Below are 13,894 nucleotides of genomic sequence, written 5' to 3' on the forward strand. Positions count from 1 at the left end.
GCATGAGATGAAAAACTCCAGGGTGTCCCGTTTCAAGACGGGTCCCACACTTTCATGAGTTTTCCCTTCGGAAGTCCCGCTTGCGCTTCCAACAGGGAGAGGGGGAAACAACCCTTCTGAAATATGCCCCAAACCTTCTATTCTCCTTAGCAAAGGCCTGCACTCAAGGGAAAATACTTTACCAGAGCCTGATCACCTAGGTCAAGGGCAACTAGATAGCTGGAGCCCCTTCTGGCCTTCCATCTCACTTTAGGGGAGAGGAAGAAACTCTTTTGAAGGTCACAGCCCAGAGGCTCTGGCCCACAGAGATTTGATGATAAGATTACAGAATAGGTCCTTTCCTCATTACTTTACTATCACATCACTATACTAGCCCCAGTATAATAACAGGAGGTTACAAGTGAGAGCCATGAGACACAGACTCAATTTAAGAAAGAATTTCCAGGGAAAACCAAAAACAACAAGAGGATGAAAACATGGGCGTGAGAGGAACTTGAAGCCTTTGTTGTTACCTATGTTTACAACAAACATGAAACACAGCCCAGCTCTGAGCCCCAGACTGTCATAGCGCCTCACACTAAGTCCTGTTTGCCTCAGCTCCTGTTGCTCAATACAACATGTCCAGATTTCAAGAAAAAGTTACAAGGCATACTACAAGGCAAGACAAAACACAGTCTGAGAAGACAAAGCAAGCATTAGAACCAGACTAAGTAATGGCAGAGATTTCAGAATTATCAGACCAGGAACTTAAAATAACTATGATTAATATGCTAAGTGCTCTAATGGAAAAAGTGGACAATATGCAAGAACAGTAAAGCAAAAAGATGGAAACTCTAAGAAAGAATCAAAAGGAAATGTTGGAAGCCAAAAACACTACAAAAGAAAGTAAGAATGCCTCTGACAAGCTCATGAGTAGACTTGACATGGCTGAGGAAAGAATCAGTGAGCTTGAAGATGTGTCAACAGGAACTTTCCAAATCGAAAAGCAAAGAGAAAAAAAAGAGAGAGAGAGAGCACAGAAGAGAATATAGACTATCCAAGAAATGTGGGACAATTACAAAAGGCATAACATAAGCATAATGGGAATAACAGAAGGAGAAGAAAAAAGAAAGGAACAGAAGAAATATATGAATAATAACATGGCTGAGATTTTCCAAAATTAATGACAGACACCAGGAAGCACAGAGAACACCAAGCAGGTTAAATACCAAAATATCTACACCTAAGCATATCAAACTGAAGAAAACCAAAGACAAAGAGAAAATCTTGAAAGAAGCCAGGGCGGTGGGTGTGGGTGGGAACCCACCTTACCTACAGAGGGACAAGGATGAGAATTACATCGGACATCTCTTCAGAAACCATTCAAGCAAGAAGAGATTTGAGTCAAATATTTAAAGTGTTGAAAGAAAAAGCCTGACAACCTAGAATTCTGTATCCAGTTAAATTATCCTTCAAATCTGAAGGGAAAATAAACTGAGGGCATTTGTCACCAGTAGACCTGCCTTGCAAGAAATATTTTTAAAAGTTCTTCAGAGAGAAGGAAAATTCAGATCTACATAAAGAAAGAGCATTAGAAACGGAATAAATGAAGGTAAAATTGAATCTTGTATTTTCCTTACTTGTAATTGATTAATAGATAACTTCAAAATTATAATAGCAAAATGCATTGGGTAATTATAGCTTGTGAATAAGCAAAATTAACGACAACAATACTATAGGAAACAGAAGGAGGAATGGATTGAGAAGACTGTGTTATAAGGTATCTTCACTACCCATGAGGTGAGATAGTGTTAGTTGATAGTGGACTTGGATCAGCTATAAATGTATATTGCAAACTCTAAGGCAACCATTAAAAAAATTTTTTTAAAGAAGCATAATTGATATACTAGAGAAGAGAGGAAAATGAAGTCATAGAGAATATGCTCAATTAAAACCAGGGAAGGCAGAAAAAGAGAAGACAAAAACTAACAAGTACAATGAATAGAAACAACTACAGTAGATATTAATCCAACTATATCAATAATCACTTTAAACATCAAGGTCTAAATACACCAATTAAAAGACTTGGACTTACAGAGTGGATAAGAAAACAAGACCTGACTATATGTTGTCCACAAGAAACCTGCTTTAAATGTAATGACACAGATGCATTAAAAATAAAAGGGTGGGAAAAGATAGATCATTCTTTTTAATGAAAAGAAAGCAGGAGTGGATATTTAAATTCAGACAGAGCAGACTTCAGAGTAACGAAAGTCAGAACGATAAGGAAGGAAGGAAGGAAGGGAAGGAGGGAGAGAGGGATGGGGGAAAGAAGAAAAGAGGTGTTTGGGGTTTTTTTTTAACATCTTTATTGGAGTATAATTGCCTTACAATGGTGTGTTAGTTTGTGCTTTATAACAAACTGAATCAGCTATACATATACATATATCCCCATATCTCCTCCCTCTTGCGTCTCCCTCCCACCCTCCCTATCCCACCCCTCTAGGTGGACACAAAGCACCAAGCTTATCTCCCTGTGCTATGCGGCTGCTTCCCACCAGCTATCTATTTTACATTTGGTAGTGTGTATATGTCCACGCCACTCTCTCACTTCATCCCATCTTACCCTCCCCCCTCCCCATGTCCTCAAGTCCATTCTCTATGTCTGCATCTTTATTACTGTCCTGCCCCTAGGTTCTTCAGAACCTTTTTTTTTTTTTAGATTCCATATATATATGTTAGCATACAGTATTTGTTTTTCTCTTTCTGACTTACTTCACTCTGTATGACAGACTCTGGGTCCATCTACCTCACTACAAATAACTCAATTTCGTTTCTTTTTATAGCTGAGTAATATTCTGTTGTATATATGTGCCACACCTTCTTTATCCATTCATCTGTCGATGGACACTTAGGTTGTTTCCATGTCCTGGCTATTGTCAATGATAGTCATTTTCACAATGTTGATTGTTCCAATCCAAGAACATGGTATATCTCTCTGTTTGTATCGCCTTTAATTTCTTTCATCAGTGTCTTATAGTTTTCTGCATACAGGTCTTTTGTCTCCTTAGGTAGGTTTATTAATAATCACTTGATTCTTAATCGTGTTTATATTTAATTATAAACATAAGATTTATTTTTAGAATAAAAAGAATGAAAAACATCTCCATCATGTGTCTTTGTTCCCAATAATCCCTTTCAGATAGATCTGTGAAGTAATACAGAGCACAGTGTCGACATACCTTTCATTTCAAAGGTCAAAAAAAATAGAGCTTAAGTAGTGAGATCATTTCTATTAGGCTTTATGTTAGTATCAATTAATGAGTTAATCAGTCAAACGAGTATCTGTTGATTTAATCTCACCTAAATGAATGGGTCTCTATTGGTTTATCAATGTGATAGAGCATCAGAGTTCAATGGGCAGGAAGAAAATTCTGCCGGCATAATGTGAGTCTTCACTTTTCCTTTCTGAATCACGAAAGTACCTCTCATTCCTACAGGCTTATCTCCGTAATGTTTTTCAAGAGTCTGTCTTATACAAGTCACGAAGTTAAGTTTTCCAGTTCTTCTTTTGGCTTTCATCTCAATGACCTTTTAGTTCCTTGGAAAAATGCTATCGCTTACTAAATATTTTTTTTATTTAATTTTTTTAATTTTTTTATTTAAAAAATTTTTATTTTACTTTAAAAAAATTTCTTTAATTTTATTTAATTTTTTTATTTTATTTAATAAAAAATCTTTTTTATTTTAATTTTTGTTTGCATTGGGTCTTCATTGCTGCATGTGGGCTTTCTCTAGTTGCAGCGAGCAGGGGCTACTCTTTGTTGCAGTGCGCGGGCTTCTCATTGCAGTGGCTTCTCTTGTTGTGGAGCACAGGCTCTAGGCGCGTGGGCCTCAATAGTTGTGGCACATGGGTTTAGTTGCTCCACGGCATGTGGGATCTTCCCAGACCAGGACTCAAACCCATGTCCCCCTGCATTGGCAGGCGGATTCTTAACCACTGAGCCACCAGGGAAGCCCAACGTATTATTCTTAACCTTAGTTTTAAATGAGACTCTCACTCTGCCTGTAGTATTTTCTGAATCTTTTATAACTGGGTTATTTAAAGAGGTTTGGGACTTGGGTAGCTTTGGATTTTCTGAAGAAAACTACAGTAGTTGCAGTAAGCATTCAAAGTTTTAGCTATCTGAGAACTTTTGGAGAATACTGCATTCTTAAAACAAAATCACCTTTCCAGGTTGGCCTTCACTGGCAAAAAGATTAGCCAGTAATGCAAACCCCAAATCGTGATATTTCTCACTGTATTTCCCTAGTAGGCACCCTCCATCTGCAGAGTTAACATGAGCAAAGTAACGTCCATTCACAGGAGGTTTGTGTTCACTTTCCGTGTGAACAACTGGCATAAACTCAGAATTGAATCCAAGAGTCGGAAATGGGCCTGCTTCTGCTCCAAGAACAAAAGCTCCAGGAAGCTGGATTTCTCCTGCGATTTTATTTAGATCATAATTTTTTTTTATTTATAAGAGGCAATAAGTAAGGCACACCTCCTACTTCTGCAATTCTAGTTTTCCCACAGATACCTTTTACGGGAAAGGTAAATGGCTCCTTAGTCAAATTAGGGCAATCCACTACAGAGACCTGGACATCAGCAAAGGTATCCGTTAGCCCCTTCTGCAGAACTCCAAACTCCGGAACTCCACACTCCAGAGGCCCTCCTTTCGATGTGCTGCCTCTCCCCTTCTGCCGAAAAGAGGTATTTTTAAAAAAGAGTCCAGGGTTTCCCTGGTGGCGCAGTGGTTAAGAATCCACCTGTCAATGCAGGGGACACGGGTTCAAGCCCTGGTCCGGGAAGATCCCACATGCCGCAGAGCACCTAAGCCCGTGCACTACAACTACTGAGCCTGCACTCTAGAGCCCGTGGGTCATAACTACTGAGCCCACGTGCCACAACTAATGAAACCTGCACGCCTAGAGCCTGTGCTCCACAATGAAAGAAGCCACTGCAATAAGAAGCTCGCACATCACAACGAAAAGTAACTCCAGCTCACTGCAACTAGAGACAGTCCGTGTGCAGCAATGAAGACCCAATGCAGCCAAAAATAAATAAATAAAAAATAAATAAATGTATTAAAAAAAAAGAGCCCAACCAAGAAGAAAATATGTCTCCAGAAACAGAAGCGAATTTCTCTCCGTTGCTTCACCCTCTAGAAAAACTTAATAAACATTATGCATTCAGTAAAACAAATGCTGGAAGACAAAATGATTTTCAAATCCTATTTAAGATATAAACTGACCAAAGGGAACAGACTTTTTAAAAAAATTTTTACATAACTAAGAAATAAAATTTTAAATGACAGAGAACACAACAGATACAGCTGGAAATCAAATATTAACAGAGAGAAAAGGCATGAGATGAAATGAATACACATGAAAAGGGCAAAGAGATCAAAGCTGAGGGAAGCTAACAGAGGTGGAGGCCTGTCGCAGGAGACGCGATATAAGCGTTTGGGGGTGTCCCTGGATTACAAAGCCCAACAGTGACAATGTATTCAAAGACATGAAGCAGGAAACTTTCCCTGAAATGAAGAAAAACCTCTGAAACTTTATACTTAAAACACTCATATGTTCCAAGAAACTTTTCTTTAAAATGCCCAACACCGAGATATGCTGTAATTGAACAATTGAATTCCAAAGACAGAGAAAGACTTCTTCAAACATTGAAGCAGGAAAACAGATCAGGGAAAAGGAGGGAAATATTTGAGCTGATCTGACTTTTCCACAGAAACACGTTGCACCAGAAAACAACTTCCACAAATTCCAGACGGGCCGTGGATGTGACCTGGAAACGTTACATGTAGGCAAGATGTTCAAATCAACACAGTGGCTAGATGCTCCACACACAAGAGGACACACATGCCTGGAGAACTCCTTGGGAGAGTTTTGGAAAGAGAACTGGAGTCAATTTTTTGACAGTGAGATCCAACCAGCAAGAGAGTAATCAAAAAAGAATTCAGACCAAATATACAACTACCCTACAACCCAGCAATTCCATTCCTAGAAACACCCTAACAGAAAAGAGGGCAAATGTCCAGACAAAGACCTGCACATGAATGTTGGAAGCAGCTTTATTCATTGTAGCCCAAATCTGGAAAGAACCCAAACGTGCATCCACAGGAGAATGGACAAACTGTGATACATCCACACAGTGAACACTACCCAGCAGTGATGCAGGAACTACTGGTCCACAAGACACTGATGGATCTCCCAGTGGAAGAAACCAGATGCACATTTTACAAGAGTCAGTTTTCCCAACTCAACTCACTTTATGTGACGATCAAGGACAGGCAACACAGGGCTTCCCTGGTGGCACAGTGGTTGAGAGTCCGCCTGCCGATGCAGGGGACGCGGGTTCGTGCCCCAGTCTGGGAAGATCCCCCATGCCGCGGAGCGGCTGGGCCCGTGAGCCACGGCCGCTGAGCCTGCGCGTCCGGAGCCTGTGCTCCGCAACGGGAGAGGCCACAACAGTGAGAGGCCCGTGTACCGCAAAAAAAAAAAAAAAAAAAAAAAACAGGCAACACAGATCCAGTGATAGAAGTCAGGACAGAGGTTACCTTTGGGGGCTTAAACAGAAGACGTGCTGGAAACGGTCTGAGTGACCTGGGTGGTGATGACACAGGTGTGTGCACGTGTGAAAATTCATCAGGGTGCACTTTGTGTGTGTTCACAGGGAGAAGAAAGGAGGGAGGGGAGGAGGGAGGAAGGCCACCCGCCAGGTCACAGTCACACAGCAGAAAAGAGCGGCCCACCGAAAGTGCCGTCAGGGTAACGGCTGATTCCAAACTCGGGGAAACTTCAACCACTGCGGACGAGGAAACCCAAGGCTAGTCCCACAGCAGCCGTCAGCTATTTCGTAGTGAGGGGAGTGGAGCACAAATACGCTGCGGCTCCAGGAGGCCGATCCGGAGGGAGAATCAGGTAGCGTAGACGCTTGGCTGCAGGGACGCCCACAAGCCAGGGGCAACGCAAAGCCGTCGCCCCCAGGTTCCTACAAGCGATGTCAAGCCCCACATCTCTGACGAGGGGAGCGTGACATTGTTCTGAAATGAAGGCGCTCCGACAGCAAGGACCCATGTGCCCGGCGTGTTCAGTGCCCTTTGCTGCTCTAACAAGTTGCCGCAATCTGAGTGGCTTAGAACAGCATGGATGTATTCTCGTAGAGTTCAGGAGGTCAGAATTCTGCAGTGGTTCTTACTGGACCAAAATTCAGGTGTATCAGGGCTGTCTTCCTTCCCCGAGGCTCTAGGGGAGAATCTGCTTCTTTGCCTTTTCCGGTTTCTAGAGGCTGATGCATTCCTTGGCTTGTGGCCGCTTCCTCTATCTTCAAAGGCAGCGAAGTCATCACTCCAACCTCTGCTTCTGGCCTCACATTCTCTCTCTCTCATCCTCCTGCCTCCCTCTTATAAGGACCTCTATGAATACATGGGGCCCATTCAGACAATCCAGGTTAATTTTCCCATCTTAAGATTCTTCATCACGTCCGCAAAGTCCCTTTTGCTACATAAGGTGACATATTCATAGGTTCCAGAGATTAGGACTTGGGCTTCTCTGGGGGCCATTATTCTGCCCACCACACCCAGAGACTGAGCTTCATTTATGCAACATCTCAGAGCCTCGATCTCAGACTTCTGATTGGTCCAGGGTGGGTCACACGCCCATCCCTCATCCAATACCCAGGAAGAGAGGAGGGAAATTCTGGTGGGCATCTCTGAACCATAGCAACCAAGTGGCTCTGTGCTCAGCTAACTCCAGAGGGGACCTGAGAGAGACGACAGGACCCACCAAAGCCACATCCCCAGGTCCCTCACCAGAGGCTGAGCTGGCCTCACATCATGGGTCCTCCTTAGCCAACCAGGCAGGACAACAGAGCCGGCCGCCCACGCCTCCAGCCCTGTCCACACCTGCTTCCCTGCCCTCATTTTTGCTGATCCTGGGCCAGCAGACGAGCGAGGCTGCCAGCTCTTGGCACAGTGCTGATGTCCCCCAAGGCCGGCGAGGTGTGACGGTGACTTGTTATGAGGCTAGCATGGGGAAGACTGGACTTTCTCACCCCTGGCGTCTGGAGACAGCTGCTCTAAATTCCCCTGAGCTCCCAGCCCAGAGGGAAGGAGAGCAAAGCCAGAAACGTAAAAGAGAAACAGATTCCCGGTGCTGAGAGCCAAGGGCCAGGGCCTCGGCTGCTTGGAGGGGAGCTCCCCACTGCTGGGGGTAAAACCCAAGCCCCTCCCACACTGACGAGGCCGGGCGTGGTCTGGCTCGTGGTCCCCACTTCTCCAGGCTCATCCTAGCCTTCTTCCTGCTTCAGTCTCCCCCTGCACCTTCCAGCCTACCTACTTTTGCCTACCTGGACCTGCTGCCTGGAACACTGTCCCTGCCCCATCCTTCCCCTGGCCAAATCCCACTCATCTTTCCAGTGTCGGGATACATGTTCCTTCCTCCTGGAATAAGGTCTGTCTGAACCTCGCAGACTGTGAGATGCCCCCTCTCCACAACCCCTCGGACACATGCACCTGTGTCTTCACTTGTCTGTCTCCCTGTGTTGGGTCACAAGCTTCGTGTCCCTTCTCAGATTCTCCCAGGTGCCCCTTCCTTCCCTCTTGGATGACACCACCCCACACCTCCACTTCCATACGTGAGATACCACACAGAGGGGACCCTGGCTTTTCTAGCAGCCCAGAGGGGCTGGAGGAAGTGTGTTAGGGGGGATTCCCTGAGCCGGGCAGAACGCCTTCTCCTTTCTCTCTCCCGTGACTTCTTGGAGATGCGGTTCCTCCTTGAAGCCCTTCCAGGGAAGTTCGTGTGTTGGGTGAACACACCTGCCGGGCAGCCCACTCTGTCCCTCCTCAGCACTTTGGGTGTGGCAGCCAGTGCCCTGCAACACCGCCCATCAAATCCTCCCTCACCACCTCACCTCCCTCTCCATCACCTCCACTGCCCTGGGCTTGCTCCTCCCCAGTACATCAGAAGTCACCTAATCCTTGCCTCAGGTTCTGCTTTCTAAAGGATCCCTGCTCTTTGAAGACAGGAACATGTCTTATTCATTATTTTAATCCCAGTGCCTGGCAATGAATATATGAGGAGTGATGTGTTCATTCATTTTTCTGACACTCACTTTGCCAAAATGAAAAATAAAAGCACAGAGGAGGTGAGTGGAAGCTCTCTTTCAGCATCCTTGGTCAGAAATTGATCTAATGGCTGAACTGGAATCCTTATGCTCTTATCAACAGGTGGGGAATTGAGAACCTCTTTTCACTTCTGTGAAGATGAACCTGGTGATATAAATTCAGAGAGCTGGAAACACAAGAGGTTTCCTCTCCAGGCCTCGGAGCTTTCCCAACTGTCCGGAGGTGAATTAACCTTGAGCTTGGACTTGTGCCGTCTACAAGGCACATGTCTTTCAGCTACTTTCTTGCAGGTCCTTAAAAACCATGACACGTGGACGTATCAGCACAGTGACAGCCTCCCTCTACCCCGGGTTTCAGCTGCTTTTGAACCACGTGCCCCAATAAAATGAGGCATAAAGGTGTCTGTTTCACATCTTGCAGCAAAGCGCAAGAAATTTCTCCAGATCACTTCCTGAAACGAAGTCCCCTCCATTCTGAGAGGAGGCAGCCAGATGTAGCCAGTACACCTTGAGAACTTGGCCCCCTAGAGAAGGGACGACCCTCAGTGCCTCTCCAGCATGGTTGCGTATCCAGTCGTTCAAACAGAAGGCGAGTGACTTTTGCGCTTCTCTCCGGTAGTAACAGTGTGTTTTGTGATATTGCTTTTGTAAGTTTCCCAAGCATGACTCACAATTCTTCCGTTTGCTTGGCTGTTTCCTAATAGTACAACCTAATGAAGCATGATTAGCTTGCAAATTGCGTTAGACTGAGGCCCCCACATATAGAGAACCCCGAATCTAATTAGAGGCCACCGTGAGCATCGGAGAAGCCTGCAGACGTGACACCACTCCACGAAGCATACTATGTTTTTCAGCTGCAGTGATAACTTGAACAAACAGCTTTGCATCCTCATATAACGTATTTCCGGTAGACATTTCAGAAAGGAGGTGATCATCAAGTGTCTTATAAAGAACGGACGTGTCCCTTTGCAGCTTTTCCCCTCCGTCCTTCAAAATGACTTCATATCATTTATTTTATTTCTTTATCTTTCGACTAGCATGTTTGTATTTATTCTTATAAACTTACAAGAGCTGTGGAAGCCTAAGGCAAGAGTTCTGGAGAGTACTCTGTGTTCTAAACACCACACAGCACCACTCCCATCTGGGCGGTGAGCCTGAGTTCACCCCTCTGCCCAGGGTGCTGGAACCTGCAGACCCTCCCAGCACCCTTTACTGAGGTGGTTCCGGGCACTTCGGTGCCTTTTTTGGTGATATTTTAGCCTGCGGCCTCTGTAGTCCCAGACAGTCAACCATTTCCACCCTTGCCGCACACCGTCCTGTGTTCCGTGTTCAAGGTAATGGCTCTCACACAGGGTCAAGCTCTGGAACATCCTCTAGGGACACGTGTGGCCAAAGACACCAGTGTTGATTTACAGCAAGACATTCCAGAGGACCTGGGCCTGGGGGTCCTGCTGCCACTGACTTTATAACATTCCCATGTTAAAAGGAAGCAGCCACGGGACTTCCCTGGTGGCACAGTGGTTAAGAATCTGCCTACCAATGCAGAGGATGCGGGTTCAATCCCTGGTCCGGGAAGATCCCACATGCCGCGGAACAACTAAGCCCATGTGCCACAACTACTGAGCCTGCACTCTAGAGCCCGCAAGCCACAACTACTGAGCCTGCGTGCTACACTACTGAAGCCCGCACACCTAGAGCCCGTGCTCCGCAACAAGAGAAGCCACCGCAATGAGAAGCCCGTGCACCGCAACGAAGAGTAGCCCCAGCTCACCGCAACTAGGGAAAGCCTGCACACAGCAACGAAGACCCAACGCGGCCAAAAATACTTAATTAATTAATTATTTTAAAATGAAGTATCCACAGCGTTGGTGCCAAGACCCAGTCAAACTCCTGTTAGCCCCAAGCCTCCCGGGAGCTCATGCTGGAGGATTACTTTTGACTGTTTCTGAAACAGAGAGGGACTTGGGGCAAAGAGAGGAGGCCCACGAGGTCCCAGCCCTGAGGACACCCCAACTTGGTTGATGAGATCACTGAGAACCTAAGTGAGAAAACAAAGCACGACTGGGGTCCGTCTCCCAATAAAACCCAAACCCAATACATGATTGAATTCGTTTGGGGACTGAAAGTAGAAAAAGTTCAGTGGTTGCTTTTTGGGGGAAAAAAAAAAATTGGCTGGGGGCAGGGGGATGAGTCAATGCTTTTCCTGCCTGAAGTTTAGTGCAATGCACTTCATTTTCTCATGTTTCTGCTCCATTGGGCCGCCAGGAGCCGTCCACCCTCTCCGGCCAGGGGCTGACCGTGCCCTCCAGTCCTGAGGCTGCTTTGGCCGCCCGGCTCCAGGGAAGAGACGTTTGGGGCTGGCTGGGCTGGGGCAAGCGGTCGGACCCACCCCTCCCTCCCGCGTGGGTGGGTGGGCCATCCAGAGGCGTGTTCCCGGGAGAAGGGGCAGTTCTGATGTGAGACTGAGCTGGAGGCAAGGCGCAGGGGCTGGGAACGTAGTAATGGTTGGCTGGTGGACAGCTGCTTAAGGGCCGGAAGTTGATGGAATCACTTGAATCGGGTCAGCCAGCCCCACAGTAGCTGTGCCTGTCCACCGGGTCTCGCAAAGACCAGCATAGAGTCCGCGGCCAGAGCAAGCAGTGGGGCATCGCTCCCTGCCTTTTCCCAGAAGCACAGAACTCACACCCCTCCGGGAGCCAGAGGCCCGGGGCTTTGGAGACGTTTAGGAACAGAGCCTCAGCCCAGCACTCTCGTTCCCAGATGCCACTGGTGAGACCGGCTGGTGGCTCTCAGGCTGCTGGAGGGGACCAGTGCGGCCAGACTCTGGAGGCCAGTGGATGACGGATGCTGTGCAGGGACGCTAGCTTCGCACATCTCACCTCGGGACCTTGTTACCCGTTCATGATGAGAGTGTTTAAAAAGCTTTCTAGCGATTTGACGCCGCAGTGACATCAGAGCACGTGACCCGTGCATAGCCAGGCCTGGGCACCAAGGGGTTACCTCCAGGTCTCTGGCAGATTGGAAACAAAATACTCAGCCCTCTGCCACACTTACTGTGGGGAGCTGTAACTGGCAGCCTCCCCTCTGAACCTGCTCGAGGTCCCCACTGAGAGCACCCAGAAATGGGGGGACACATGGCACGAGGGAGGGGGTAGGGCCAGCTTTCCATCGATCAGGCTGGTGCTGCCCAGCACCCGCCCCCACGTGGTCTTCAGATGCGCACAGGGACTTGATTCGGAGCCGCAGGCTACGGTGGGAATCCTGGGCAGGACCCTGTGTCCCCAGGTATCTTCGGGAGGCTGTGCAGCCTAGTGGTTCTCTGTGTGGGCCCTGGAGCCAGGGGGCTTCGGTTCAACTTCTTGCCTCTATATCCTTGGCAAGTTACTTTGGTTCTCTGTGCCTCAGCTTACTGATCTGTGAAATGGGCCTCAAGGCGGGGGCACAGCTGACAGATAGCATCAACTGGGTGCATGAGGCCCTGTGTCATTCTGTCCTTCCCCAGTGGGGGGGGGGTCTTCGCTCTCGATTCAGGTCTCCCCACAAAGGCCACCTCCTCAGAGTGGTCTTCCATGACCCCCTTTCTCCACGGGTCACCTCATCCCCTCCCATCACGTGTCACTCCTGGGTAGCGTATTTTTATTTGTTTCTTTATATGGCCTGTGGCTCTCCCAGTAGAACACGAGCTTCGGGAGAAAAGACTCCATCAGTCCTGCCTGTGGCCGCATCCTGGTGCTGATAGGTTCTGGGACAAAGGAAGTACCAAGAAATATTTGTGAACAGAAGACCAGATCTTTTCACGTGCCCATCCCGGCTTCCCACCCGGCACAGGTCGATCTGGGTCCCGTCACACCTGGGCCAAGCACAGGGGAGCCCCCGGGAGATGCCGGACGCAGCTTCCATGGGTTACACGCCCCCAGCAAACATGCAAGGAGCCGTCCTCAGGCTGGGTGCCAGGGCTCCTGGGCCTCCCGGGCGCCATCGCCCGTCAAACCAGTTGTGAGTGATCCGTACACGTTGCCAAAACAGCGCCTGCTTCCTTCAGCTCCTTACCGTGGGACGCTGTGTTTCAGACTCTCCGGAAAGCCGGCACCCAGAGAGGTGCTTTCCACATCCCCAGATCCCCTCTCCCTTGAGGGGGAGAGTCGCAACGCCCCATGTCTGAGCGAGGAAAGGTTGGCAGATATCAGTCCCCGCCCCCCACCAGTTTTGCACAAGCAGTCCCAGAAGCCTGTATGGGTTGACACCTCCCAGAGTTTCCAAAACGTTTGGCTGGAAATAGGAAAAGTGGAACTACGTTGCGATACAGAGGAAAGCTGAGACGCCGGGCGAGCAAGCTCCCCTGGACTTTGCCTTTTCAGCAAAGAGCCTCCTTCAGCCCACAGGCCCCATCAGCAGCCAGCCTGGCCAGCGATAGCTCCACGGGCCTCCCACTTCCCGGACCCTCAGGCTCTTCTTCTGCTAAATGGGGGTGATGAGAGTTCTCACCTCGCCAGTTAATACAAGAGCAGCACGAAATGCCGTATGTGTCACATGATGTACCTGCCATAAACCTACGTCCCCTCCCCCCGCACCCTGGATATTTGGGTGGTGGAGGACATCACTGATAGGTTATTTTCTCTATCTAAGAAGGTCTATCTCTTTGACTCCATTTCTGACCACCCACCCCCTCATTCACTGACTTTATGGATTCTTCAGTAAGACAAGCTCATTCCTACCTCAGGGCCTTTGCACTTG

The 13,894-nt window shown here is 47.6% G+C and overlaps 1 pseudogene; it reads right to left on the reverse strand.

The window, feature by feature from the left end:
• Positions 1-3,369: 3,369 nt before the first annotated feature.
• LOC132438639 (ester hydrolase C11orf54 homolog) lies at positions 3,370-13,139 on the reverse strand (annotated as a pseudogene).
• Positions 13,140-13,894: the final 755 nt, after the last annotated feature.

Source organism: Delphinus delphis, chromosome 15 (genome assembly GCF_949987515.2).
Source record: "Delphinus delphis chromosome 15, mDelDel1.2, whole genome shotgun sequence".
Classification (NCBI taxonomy): Eukaryota; Metazoa; Chordata; class Mammalia; order Artiodactyla; family Delphinidae; genus Delphinus; species Delphinus delphis.